Below are 12,932 nucleotides of genomic sequence, written 5' to 3'. Positions count from 1 at the left end.
AGAGGTTATTTCAAAAGAATTCTAGCTGAAGAAAATATTTATTTTTATTGATTTTCAATGAATGAGGTCAAGCATCAATTCGTTGTTTGATATCAGAAAATGTAGCAAAGGAATTCTCAATAAACTAGACTGCTCAAGTGAACTTACATATATATATAAATATACGTATAACTCTCGCATTCATCTATTTTTGGAAAGGATCAACAATATTACCGAATAAAAACGGAAAAACCTAATTGCCATTTTCATTAGAATTTTCTTTAGGTGGCATGTCCATGTGACTATTTGTAGAGCCCCTTTGATATGCTTTCCATACTGCGCTTTTTCCTGAACAAGTCTGAACCTAACTTTTCCTTCTAATCCAAAGCTTATCTTCTATTTTACGTTACACTGAAAAGCAAAAGATTCTATATATAAACTTTCAAATAACATTGCCTAAGTGCTCTATTTTAGTTTGATAATAGTTTGGATTTACCATTCGGTGTACCTTAACTTTTGATCCTCATAATTCTGAGCATCCACATTTCAAAGTTATCAGATCTATTCATGCTTGCCTTCAGCATGTTCCTCTTATCGTATTTCTAAAGTAGTATCATCTATATATGATATTGCAAGATTTCATATATTATATTATTCATAAAAACACTGTTGCAAAAATATATAAAATATATTTACTAAAAACATAATAAGTAAGAAATGTGCTTTATTTTTATTGACAACTAAAAGGCATTTAATAGTATGGTTACAAAGGTTGTATTGTAAGAGATATTTATTTAATTGTGTGAATCATTAATTGTCTCATAAGAAACGTTAGCCTAATGCGTTACAACTGGGTAAACATAATCAAAAACACCTACAAGTGGTGAAACATTGACATATATTTTTTAATTAAAGCTTAAAATTAGTGTTTCTTCTCAAAAAATATATTTTATAAGAATTTTTCAAAAAAAAATACACAAACCGAGAATTCTCGTTTTCGAAAAATTTGTAGAGCCTTTTTCTGTTAATATTTTTAATGTTTTACAACCGATGCGTAGGAAGGGTGGGTCCGTGCCAGATGTTTGAAAATAATAATATTTTCTATGAAGCTTTTAATGGAGATAGTGAAATATTTAAATGACAAAAAAATGTTTATAATTTTATCAAATACTGTAATCGACATTATCTTTGCTTTGCTAATCTAAAAACTACACTAATAATCAGCTAATAAGAAACCGCTCTACGGAAAAATAGGCAGATTGCAAAAATGTACGGGGGCTTTTCATGAATTTGCCTATCAATGAACTAAAATATTGTTTTTTTAATAGTCGAAAAATGTGTTTATTTTTATCTAGTTTAAAGTATGAAAAATGTAAAGTAGCAACAGCTGTCATTTACATATTTCTTTACGATTGGAATATAAATAAGAGAGTCTAATATTCCGTTGTAACTCAATACTCGTCCTTCAATTATTCGCGTACATTATAAAACAAACCATCCTATTGAAGTTTGTTCTTTTCAACGATAATCCAGTTATCTGTTTAATAATATTATAAATCTATCTAAAATAATTTACTGTATAAGCTATCTACAATAATTTACATTTTAAATACTGCATATATTTTTTAATATTTTTTTTCTAAAAAATTCTCGAAAAATTAAGGAGTGAAAAATGCGAATTTTTATTAAATAATCATACTTTTAATTGACTTCATTATTAGAATAAATAATAATGAAATACATACTTAACGTCTTGACTAAATACCACAATTCTATAGTAATTTTTTTTCTGTACATTACCCCATTCTGAATATCATTACATAAAAAAACACATGAAATATGTTCGCCATGATAACACGCGTTATTATGTAAGGAATAAATTTTCCCTGGTTAATTTCTATTCATATAATCGCTAAGGTCTTGTATGCTCCTCGCAAATCACCTCTGGGAACAATTTCTTGCTACAATATCTTTCCAAAAGACAATTTCATTTTATGGGTCTGAATTTTAATAATTTAAACATTGGAAAACTATTTTTGATTAAATATTACGATTGAACCTTTTCATATCATTACATGCAAATTATATTTATATAAGTTTCTAGTCTAGTTAAAATTATTAAACCTGGCAATAATTAGCTTTAAGAATATACTTTAATTCTTCAGATAAAAATATTAACATATTTTACAGCAAATGAAAAAATAATACGATATGATATAATTTTAATCAATTCAAATTTCTTAGTAAAGATAAAATTTTATTAAGAGCGATATGCTTTAATTAAACTTGTGTATTTCTAAGCTAACGTTAAATTCAGCGTCGCTTAATTGTATAAGTTCTAACGATGTTTTGTTTAATAATAAAGTTATTATCTAGAAGAGCATTCTTTGCTTTTATTACACACGACAAAGAGAAATATTATGATTGCCAGTCCGACAAAACGGTCACTGGAAAAATAAATAGTACGTGAAAGTGTAGCGAATCGGATGTGAAAAAATAAAATATAATTCAGCTTGTTTTGCTTCTTTAACTAGACCTTTTAATTTTAATTAAAACGTATTTAGTAACAATTTTCATTTAATTTGCTATCGGATAAATGTGGCTAGATGAGAATCTCAGAAGCTCTCTTTACGACTTGAAATACCTTAGCGACTCTGGGTGCTGTTGCAAATGCATGCACTTAAAACAAATCAGTTATGCTAAGAGAAAAGGGTAAACTTTCTAAATATTCAAAGGATGTGTAAAGTCGCTCTAGGATTTGCAAGAATTTTAATATAAAAATAGCGAACGTTCAACTGTGTTAAGTTTGAAACAAAATTCTTCTTTCTTTTTCAACAAGGCTATATGAACACTAATATCGTTAGCAATAGAATAGCATTTTGATAATTCGAATAACATTTAATAAAATCGACAAATAGCGCTGTTAAAAGTTTGAGTAGAAAGTAAAACTCAATGAGCCAAAAATTGTTTGATTGGAAAAATATTAGTATAGGTTACTGTAATAAGTATATTTATTTACATTATTATAATCATATGACGTAATCGAGGTAACAAATTATTTTAAATTTAGAATTACGTGTTGATTTACATTATGTTTTTTTTTTTATTTCACATAAGATAATTTACTATATTTATACATACATATATTAATAATAATCTGTAAAGATCAATAAGTATATTTTTGACTAAATGTTTGTTTTACATACTGAAATATTTTAAAGTTACCTTTTGAACTTTTGATCGCTTTTATGTATTTTTAAAGTTAAAAAGTAGAAAATTTGTATAAAAATCAAATAAAAGTACATTTTTGATAAAAATTATTTGCGACAATTTTTGGGTATTTTTGCGATTTATTATGATAAACTGTACTACATTTTACATGTTCAGTTAATTAAAATACGCTCTATATTTTTAATATATTGTTTTCAATTCAACAAGTAAAAATTTAGTATAGAAATTACTTAAATAAAATAAAGTTTTTTTTAAATGATAATTGAGTAAAATACCTGAGATACTTCGTGGTGAATTTTAGTCAAACATTATAAAAATCTGTATAATATTTCATATGCTCAATTAATTCAAAGCTTACTTATAAGCTATAGGTTATTATTATGCATTTTTAAAGTTAAAGGTAAGCATTCTGTAAAAAAAATCAATGAAAGAAACATTTTATGAAAAATATTTTTGACAAAATATTTGAGACATTTTTTAGTGTTTTTTTTGTAATTTATTATGATAAATTATATTATATTACACATATCAAATTTACAAAAAGCTATATTTTAATCTTTTGGTTATTATTATGAATTTTTAAAAATAAATAAAAAAAATTGTGTATAAAATATTATTTTTCACAAAATGTTTGCTTTATGTTTTTTATTGTATTTTTGTAATTAAATACTATAAACTATACTACAAATTAAATTATTAGTGTTTAAAAAAATATAATAATATATCAATATAAAATACCAGCAATATATTTTCTTAATTCAATACAGAAAAAAACATTTTATAAAAATCGGTTTTTATACTAAAATGTGTGTTTTTTCTATATTACAAATATTGTATTATATATTTAATAAAAAACAATAATACAAATAATATTTTTAATTTAGAGCATGTTGTTTTATAACAACGAATAATTTACTGAAAATATAAGAAAATCGGGTTATAAAAACCTTAATATTAAAATAAAAAATAAGCTCCTATCGAATGAAAAAATTATTTTTATTAATAAATAATTCACAAGCGAATAATAATATAACAACATATTTTTTATTTCCATATATTATTAAAATATATTTTTTCAATCTAACCTAATTCTAAAATTGACCTAATCGATCGATTTTAACTAATAAATGATAAGTATATTGTATATTCACAAGGAACAGACAAAATTTTAATGAAGAATAAATTAACTCTCATTTTATAATTAATATATCGAAATTTATAACATTTGCATTTTTAATAAGTTCCTTATAATATTCCATACAATATTTATAATAAATTTCAAGTATCTTTTCAAAGAACAATTAACGCTAATTTAATTTCATCGGTTAATTCCCAACCGGGCTGAGTTTTTCGTAGTAATTTAATTATTCCGATTAAAAATATTATTTTTCAGTTTTTCCGGTAGCTACCCACACCTATATTTTATTTTGTTACGTCCAAAACTGAAGTTAATATTCTATCACCATGAATTATCGGTTAGATCAAACTATAGGCGTCTTTACGATCGGTTATGTATTTTCCTAGCACCCAAATCGACCGCCGTTATCTGATACACGCCCTTAAATTTTTTTATGTCGCATCCGACCCAACTCCCTCCTCCTTTAAACTAATCTGGGACTCTCTCCTTTATGGCATATTGATATTTTTGAATTTGCGCTGTAATGTTTTCAATTTCCTTGATTTACTGTGTAAAGTTGAGATGAAACGAATATGTGAATATTAAATGTTAAACTTAATCATTAATTTATCAAAATAAAATGGTTCTAATTTATTTTTACACATTAAGCATGAGCTATATAAATCAAGGAATGATATGCTTATATTGAAGCTTAAGGCGTTAAATAAATTAATAAAACTTGTTAAGGTATGTAATATAATATATAATAATAGAATTTTGTAAAGCATTTATAATTTTTAGCATAAACTCTTTTTAAGTAATATAATATATTCACAAATGTTTATATGCTTCTCTTTATTAATTCTCAAAAATATCTTAGTATGCGATATGTTCTTTAGAGCAAGATTTGCCGGACTAACATTAGTATTACTGGAAGAAAATCAGTCAGATTATATTGTCAGGCAAGAAATAAAAATGACCCTTTTTTAGCATCCGATGCGTATGAAAGAAATAGCGTATTTTGTTTTTGTTCTACTGCCAGATCCCAACCGACGCCACAGGCAACTTTCATTAGTCTGTCGACAGTTGCCAATAATATTAATTAGGTAGCTGCGCTAATAAATTTGTTCACAAATCTGATTTAAAGATGGAAAAAATCAGTTTAAAATTTTTAAGATTTACGAAGTGCTCCATCGCAGAAAATGGCTTTTGAAAATTTTGAATAGCATACAAAAAAAAAGGTTTTTGGAATTAGTTGTTGCTCTCAATATGGTCAAATGTTCGAAGAGTTGGAGTGGCATATACTTGATAACAAATATGAATAATGATGAAAACTTTAAATAAAAAGAAGTTGGCAAAGATGTATCACAATCAAAATAGAGATCAAAAATAGCTGACTCTTTAAAAGTATGCAAAAAATAAGTATTTTTCTCTATCGTAACCCATAAACCATTTTCACTTCAGACTTATCTGTCGATTTTGGTGTTTTTATCTATTCCCAATGATTGATAGAACAAGTTGCATCGACACTACCTTATCATTCATCTCAACACCGAGTTGCTGGCTGTTTCCAGCGCTACATGATTGATGCGGGAAAATAGTAAACCAAGCACGCAACGATTTCCTGTTTCCTTTTCATAGTATATTTTTTCTCCGTTATTTTCCGGATTAACACAAAACTAGTCGCCGGAAACGGAATGGCGGGCCACAAGATATATAGCCTCTGAAGAATTTATGAGAGAATTTAGGCACAATAGTAAGCCCTGTACTTATTTTGGAAACTAATACCAATACTATGTGTCTGAAATTATTATATAAGTATCTAAAAAATAATTTAAATAACATACTTCAATCTCATGCGTTTGTATTAGAAGAATCGTGAAGACGTGACTTATTCTTTTTTTGTAAATTATCATATTATTACTAGAAAGTTTAGGTTAATCATTTGTACTATTTATAATATGTTAGTCAATTATAAGCCATATTAGACGCGTAGTTTGTGTTTGACAGTCAAGTATTGACGAAGCATTTTTTTGACTTTTTTTGTTTAAATTGAATAAATTGCAAAATAAAGCAAGAGAAAATTTTGATATTAATTAGTCTAAATTATAGATTTTAAATGTTATAAACGATTTAAAAAAGGTCTGAAAATGTCTATGATGACACGTGAGATAAAAGAGCAATGAAAATTAGCGTTTTCTTTGGATCGCCATTTATAATCGGCGTAAAAATGCAAGGCAGTTAATTATGTTATATTATCCGCACGATCTGTTGGTAAAAAATCGTAGATAATTATACTTTTAAGATCTAAAAAAACGATAAAAATAACTTTTACATTTTACCAAAGTTGCCTGAACTAAATCAAACAGTTTACAATCATTTTGATAAAAATAAAACTTATCGCTATTTTTTTAAAGCACCTCGTAAACATAGATAATAATCATATTTTGTAGTCATTCATTAGTGTTGTACAAAGCTTTTAAAACTGTTTAACCTAATCTACTTGGTTATTCATGTAGGATGTTTTTACATCCCGTTGTAATGTTAATTTATTTAGATTATATGTAATCTCTTTGTGTTTAATTAATATTTAAAAATATGAAATTTATAACTAAAATTCAAAATAAAAAAGTTTAATTAATATAAGTACAGATTTCATATTTTCATACATACATATGTATGTGCAATTTTCATTTATTTTAATAGAGCAATCGAGAAATGCGTATTTTTCAGTAAATTTGTATTTTTACCTGTTTTATTTTCAACAGTAAGCATGCCATTAAAATATAATTTAACTGAAAGGCGCTAGGTAAATTATGTGTTGTTAAAAAAAAATGTCGATAAAATACAATTTGACAGTTGCGATACGTCCATTTGCGGTTAAAAGCAAGGTTAAAAAACAAAATGTTGGGTTTGGTTAATTCGTTTAAATTAGGTTTGGGATTATTGGGGGAAAAAATGGACGTTTCGCAACTGTTATATTGAGTTTCATATACATTATAAAGCAGCATAAAATCAGTTAAATCATATTTTCACTAGTAAAAATATTTCTACTAATAAAAATTTATTTTGATATTTTTTTTTTCTGAAACAGTAAAATTATATTTATTTTAATGAAAATAACATATATGTATTTTTTGTAATGTTATATTACAACAAATATAAATATTATTTAAATAACTAAGCCATTAAAAATATATTAAACAATTTATTTTTAATTTTACTAGTAAATATCTTCACTACTTTTGAAACATTTTGTCCTTACCAGGTAATGTATTGCCTAAAACTATTTTTTAAAATGAAATTTGCTAGTGAAGTATATAATTTATTGTGGTGTATATTACCACCATTGTAGTCGTTTTTTTAAGACATTATATAACAGTTTAGAGTAGGATATAATTAGCTTAGAACCTGTCAGATAATAATTATAAAATATAAAGAAAATAGTTAGTAATGCTTTTTATTTATTTTAATAATACAGTGAAAATGAGATTTTTTAAATAATTAAAATGATATTATAAAATATCTTAGGTCATAAGTAAAATTTAAAATAAATACACAGATACGACCCTGACTTCCTGCAATTATACGATCTATGCAATGATGGATGACCTGAAATACATTCATTCATTCATTCAAACACAGTGTTAGCTAAGCTAATGGGCGTTGAAATGTCAACGCGAGCAATAATCGTTTTGATCTATACATCAGGTCGACCCTTAGGCTTAGGTGTATCTTAGCTTATTATAGCTCTGGTTCGATACAAATAAATTTGCCTTTATCAGAATGTATGGATGCAAAATGGGCTCAAGCGCCCTCGAGCTTTTCTGGCCACACGAGACATTTAATGATCGAAACGACTAAACTTATTTAATGCGATATCTTATGCCTTAACGACTTTTGTTACGGTAAGTGAGACTTTTTATCATACTGTAAAAGTGTTCAAATCTCGAATATCGTGTTAGTAAGTTTGCGCACTTTATGGTCGGATTACGCAAATTATAATAGGATTTACATATTTTCTGTTTCGAATGTCGTTATACTAAGCGAATATTTAAATTCATTGTATTTTATAAGGCATAAAATATGTATCAATAAATTATAGTAAAACTGTTTCATACTCATTCTCATTACTTATCTAAAAAATATATACGAATAAACAATAACTTTTTACATTGACACAACATTCCATTAGCATTTTAATATTATCATCATTAACAATCTATCCAAAGACATATGGTTCTTAATAATACATATATTTTGATAAACATACTTTTTATAAACGTACATATAATAAAAATAATTGTATTTGTATTAATATGTTTTTTTATATGTATCAATTGATTTGTATATATAATTTTTTTATATTCATTCGAACCTTTCATTGCGAATACGCGGTACAAAAAAGAGTGGATTAATAACCAAAATCCTTTGATAAAATCATACAATCCCTATTTCAAAAGGAGCACATAATCTTCGGCCATGTAATACTACTACGTATTTTACGTCACGCTAATCCGTTTACGTTATATTGTATGTGTGTGTGCGTTCGCATCATTCGACCGTAAGAATAGGGTAAAAATTGGGTATAAAAAATAGTTACTTCGTATTGTTGCGGATTTTTATGGATTGCGTGCGAAATAGTAAAATGTTTTTTCTCGCGTGATAATTGAGTATTATTTGATAGAGTTTTATCAGAAATATAAAATAATATTTGGGTAAATTTAGAAATAGAAATACACTCGAGGATAATCGAGAAAAACAAGCGTTCCGTAAATAACTGTGTTTTAAGCGACGGTTATTTTAAAACTGACAATTACTGGTGCTCAACAAGAAACTTTGGCTCATTTGTTCTAACTTTATGTATTAAACAAAGTATAAAGCAATTTTCAGTGGAAATTTATATAAAATGTAGCATTTAACAATTTACTATTTAATAAATTTTTAACACTATTTCAATGCAAATTCATGTTTCAATTTTTCGCATTATATTTATGTAAATATAGAAGCTAAATGTAAAACATAAACTCACTTAATTCAATCACAACGAAATTTAAATGAAAATATATTGAAATAAATTTAAAACAGATATCCTCTTATATTTTTTAGACTAATATATTTTCATATTAATGATAATAAACTTTGTTAAAAAATCTTTAGCTCTTTTATAGCAATATTCATACAAAATATCTATGTTTCGTTTTTCACAAATTCATAATTATTATTTAAATACAAAAATATAGATATATTCTAATAAATTTTATGTTAACATTAAATTTTAGTATAATAAAATGAACCATTAAAAAGTTTTTTAAATATTTGTTAAGAAAACAGTATTTTTATATGTAGCGATTTCCATACAAAACAATTACTTTTTTTAATGTACTTTGGAAATTTATAATTATTATAAATATAGCTTTTAATAAATTTTACGATTTTTTAATATAGTCTAAGATAATGAATCATAAAAATGTAATTAAAATTGTTTTTCAATATTAAGTAAAGAGTTAAGAGAATAAATAATTTTAATGTGTGTTTTTCGTTTTTAATATTTAAAAATATATTTTGTAGCTCTTCTGTAGCGATTTCCATACAACATATATTTTTTTTGTATTTTAAGAATACATAATTACTATCAAGAAAAAGCATTTTGCTTCATTTACATAATACATATATTTTTATTATAGTATTATATTTTAAGCTACCATGAATATGTGATTTTTTTAAATATTAAGAGAAAAGTAATTTATATAAGAAAAAAAATATGACCTTTTTATATTGTACTTTAAAAATTCATAATTATCATCAAAATATATAAATTTGGCTTAAAATTTATTTTACGTTTATTGTATATTAAAGTTTGTAAAATAATATAATTTTTCTATAATATTATATTTTTTTTAAATTAATATCAAGAATAGCATATATTATTATTATTAATAAAAATATTAAAAAATGTTTTTATTTAATAAAATAAAAAGGGAAAAAACAGATTTTAAAATATATTATAAATAAAAGTGAAACATTGAAAAAATTCCTACTTGACTACTTTACAGAAGAAATAAAAAATTAAATAGACAACCTGAAAACAGGACAAAAAATATATCTCGTTTGTAGTGTTTAATTTAAGATTTTGGAGATGTGTTTTGATTAAAGGTACAAAAGTAGAATTAGCAAATTTACACTTAGTCATCAATATTATGTTTGTTTTATATTATAGTTTATCTTAAAAAATCATGAAAAGGAAAATATAATGTATTTTTCAATATTAAATAAAAAGTAAAACAAACAGTTTTTTAAGAAACTTTTTTAAAATAGTATTAAGAATAATATATTTAGCTGAAAATACATTTTACGTTATATTTTTATTTTAATCAATTATGAAAATGTAATTAATAATGAAAGGGTTAATAAGCTGTAATTTAAAAATAAAATAGTTCCTTTGTGGCTATTTCAATAATAATTAATTACTGTTAATGTTATACTTTATTAAATCATAATTAATATGTCGATAAATATTTTTTTAATTAAATACAATTACGAATTATGTTATGTTATTGTATTTTATAAGCAATCATAAACATAGTTTTGAAATACATATTAGATTAAAATACGATCGATTTTTTCTCAGTAATAAGGGTTAATAAACTTTAATTTTTTAAATAGAATAGCTCTTAACGTATAATAAATATATTAAACGTTTATTTTATATTATAGTATGTTATAATCAATAATCGATATTTAAGTTTTTGTAAGAAAAAAATGTTTTTTTGTAGCGATTTCAATAAAAAATATCATATTTTTTTTATTGAATATATAAATTTTTAATTATCATCACAATTAATTAATTTGGCTTAAAAATAAGTATATTTTAATTTTATATTCTAAGTCATTGTAATAAATAATAAAACTGATTTTACATTAATAAATCAAATATTAAAAAACAATAATTTTTTTAAGAATAAATTAAGCTCTTCTCTGACGATTTCCATACAAAATATTTACTTTATCGTACACATTTATAATTATATTAAAGATTAATATATATAGATTCAAATTTATTTTATGTTATATTTCAATAAATTAAATCATAAAAGAGTGAATAAAAATGTTTTTATATTAATATTTAGTAAAAGGTTAAAAAACGTTTTATTTGTAGGAAAAAAATCTACTTTCTGTGTTGCACTTAAAAATAATGATAATTAATATCATGAAAATTATATAATTTATTATATATTATATAAATATAAACTAATTATATATATATATTTTTTGTATATTTTTATAATATAGTTTAATATAATAATTCAATAAAAATAAGTCAATATAAATATTTTTTTAAAAAATGTTTTTATATTAATATTTAGTAAAAGGTTAAAAAACGTTTTATTTGTAGGAAAAAAATCTACTTTCTGTGTTGCACTTAAAAATAATGATAATTAATATCATGAAAATTATATAATTTATTATATATTATATAAATATAAACTAATTATATATATATATTTTTTGTATATTTTTATAATATAGTTTAATATAATAATTCAATAAAAATAAGTCAATATAAATATTTTTTTAAATTTATGTTTCTTTGTTTTCTATTCAATTGTCAAGGATAATAAATTTAGCTTAAAATATTTATAACGGTAATTTATGATTTAATATAATAAAATTAATTATAAAAATGTGAATAAACATGTTTTTATAAATAAAAAACAGCAAATTTTGCCAAAAATAAATTAAAATACCGTATATACAGACAGTTTAAAAGCAATAAATTTATTATCATCGTAAAAATACGTCATATATTTTTTATATATGTTTAATACTGTTGTAACATTTATTTTGATCTGTAAATACTAGTGAACTAAATTATGAGAATGGTGTCCATAAATTATGTTTTGCTATTTATCTAATTATCACTCTAGCAAATTAATGCACCATAGATTTTAATACAAATATATAGTATTTTTAAGGATTTATTTTTAATATCAATCTCTTACATCTGAAGAGCGTTATTATTTTTAATATGAATGCATTTTGTTTATGTGTAAAATGAGCCTAATTTTCCACCATATTTTAGTGTTTGATTACAATTTACAATATTAAATTAAATTTTGTAGTCGAAAGGATTACCACATAACTCGAAGGACGAAACTTAAACTCAAAACAAAACGTTAAACCACCACAAAACACTCGTCTTGCAAAGTTTCCGCAAACTGTGCAATCTGCAGGAACGTATTGACACACGCGTTGAACGTTTAACGTCTGGCGGACGACTGGAGACCGATGTGTCTTGGCAAGCAGTTACGCCCCACCCTGTACTGCACTACAGGGTGGCTGCAATCGGAAGCTTAATGGACGCAACGATGACAACCAGTTTTAGCTCGGTAAGGATTTTGTGTGTGATGCAATTAGCGAGATAATCGATTGATGATGATAAAAAGTAATGCCGAGGAAGGTTAAGTGCTTTTATTCATTTTTTTTTTGTAGAAATCTGTAGAGTAAAATAATTGTGGTACAAATTTTTAACGTTAACCACATATATATGATTTATACATAAATACTTTTTAAAATTAAAAATTGAAATCGTATGATTTGAATA

General features: G+C 24.0%; 1 protein-coding gene across 5 annotated transcripts in view; it reads right to left on the bottom strand.

The window, feature by feature from the left end:
* Positions 1–12,932, bottom strand: part of LOC148231529 (inactive dipeptidyl peptidase 10) — a 349,615-nt gene that overhangs the window by 180,062 nt on the left and 156,621 nt on the right. Inside the window, exon 1 of one of the 5 annotated variants that reach the window (XM_088192824.1) lies at positions 12,464–12,608. The exons of 3 other annotated variants lie outside the window; for them this stretch is intronic. The gene's annotated coding sequence lies outside the window, so the exon portion shown is untranslated. Of the gene's footprint in view, positions 1–12,463; positions 12,609–12,932 lie in introns of those variants that run through there. One more of the 5 variants, XM_088192825.1, reaches the window with a different exon arrangement.

Source organism: Plectrocnemia conspersa, unplaced genomic scaffold, assembly GCF_051122295.1.
Source record: "Plectrocnemia conspersa isolate PC_06_02 unplaced genomic scaffold, ASM5112229v1 ptg000009l, whole genome shotgun sequence".
NCBI lineage: Eukaryota > Metazoa > Arthropoda > Insecta > Trichoptera > Polycentropodidae > Plectrocnemia > Plectrocnemia conspersa.
This window is presented reverse-complemented; position numbering and strand designations above follow the sequence as displayed.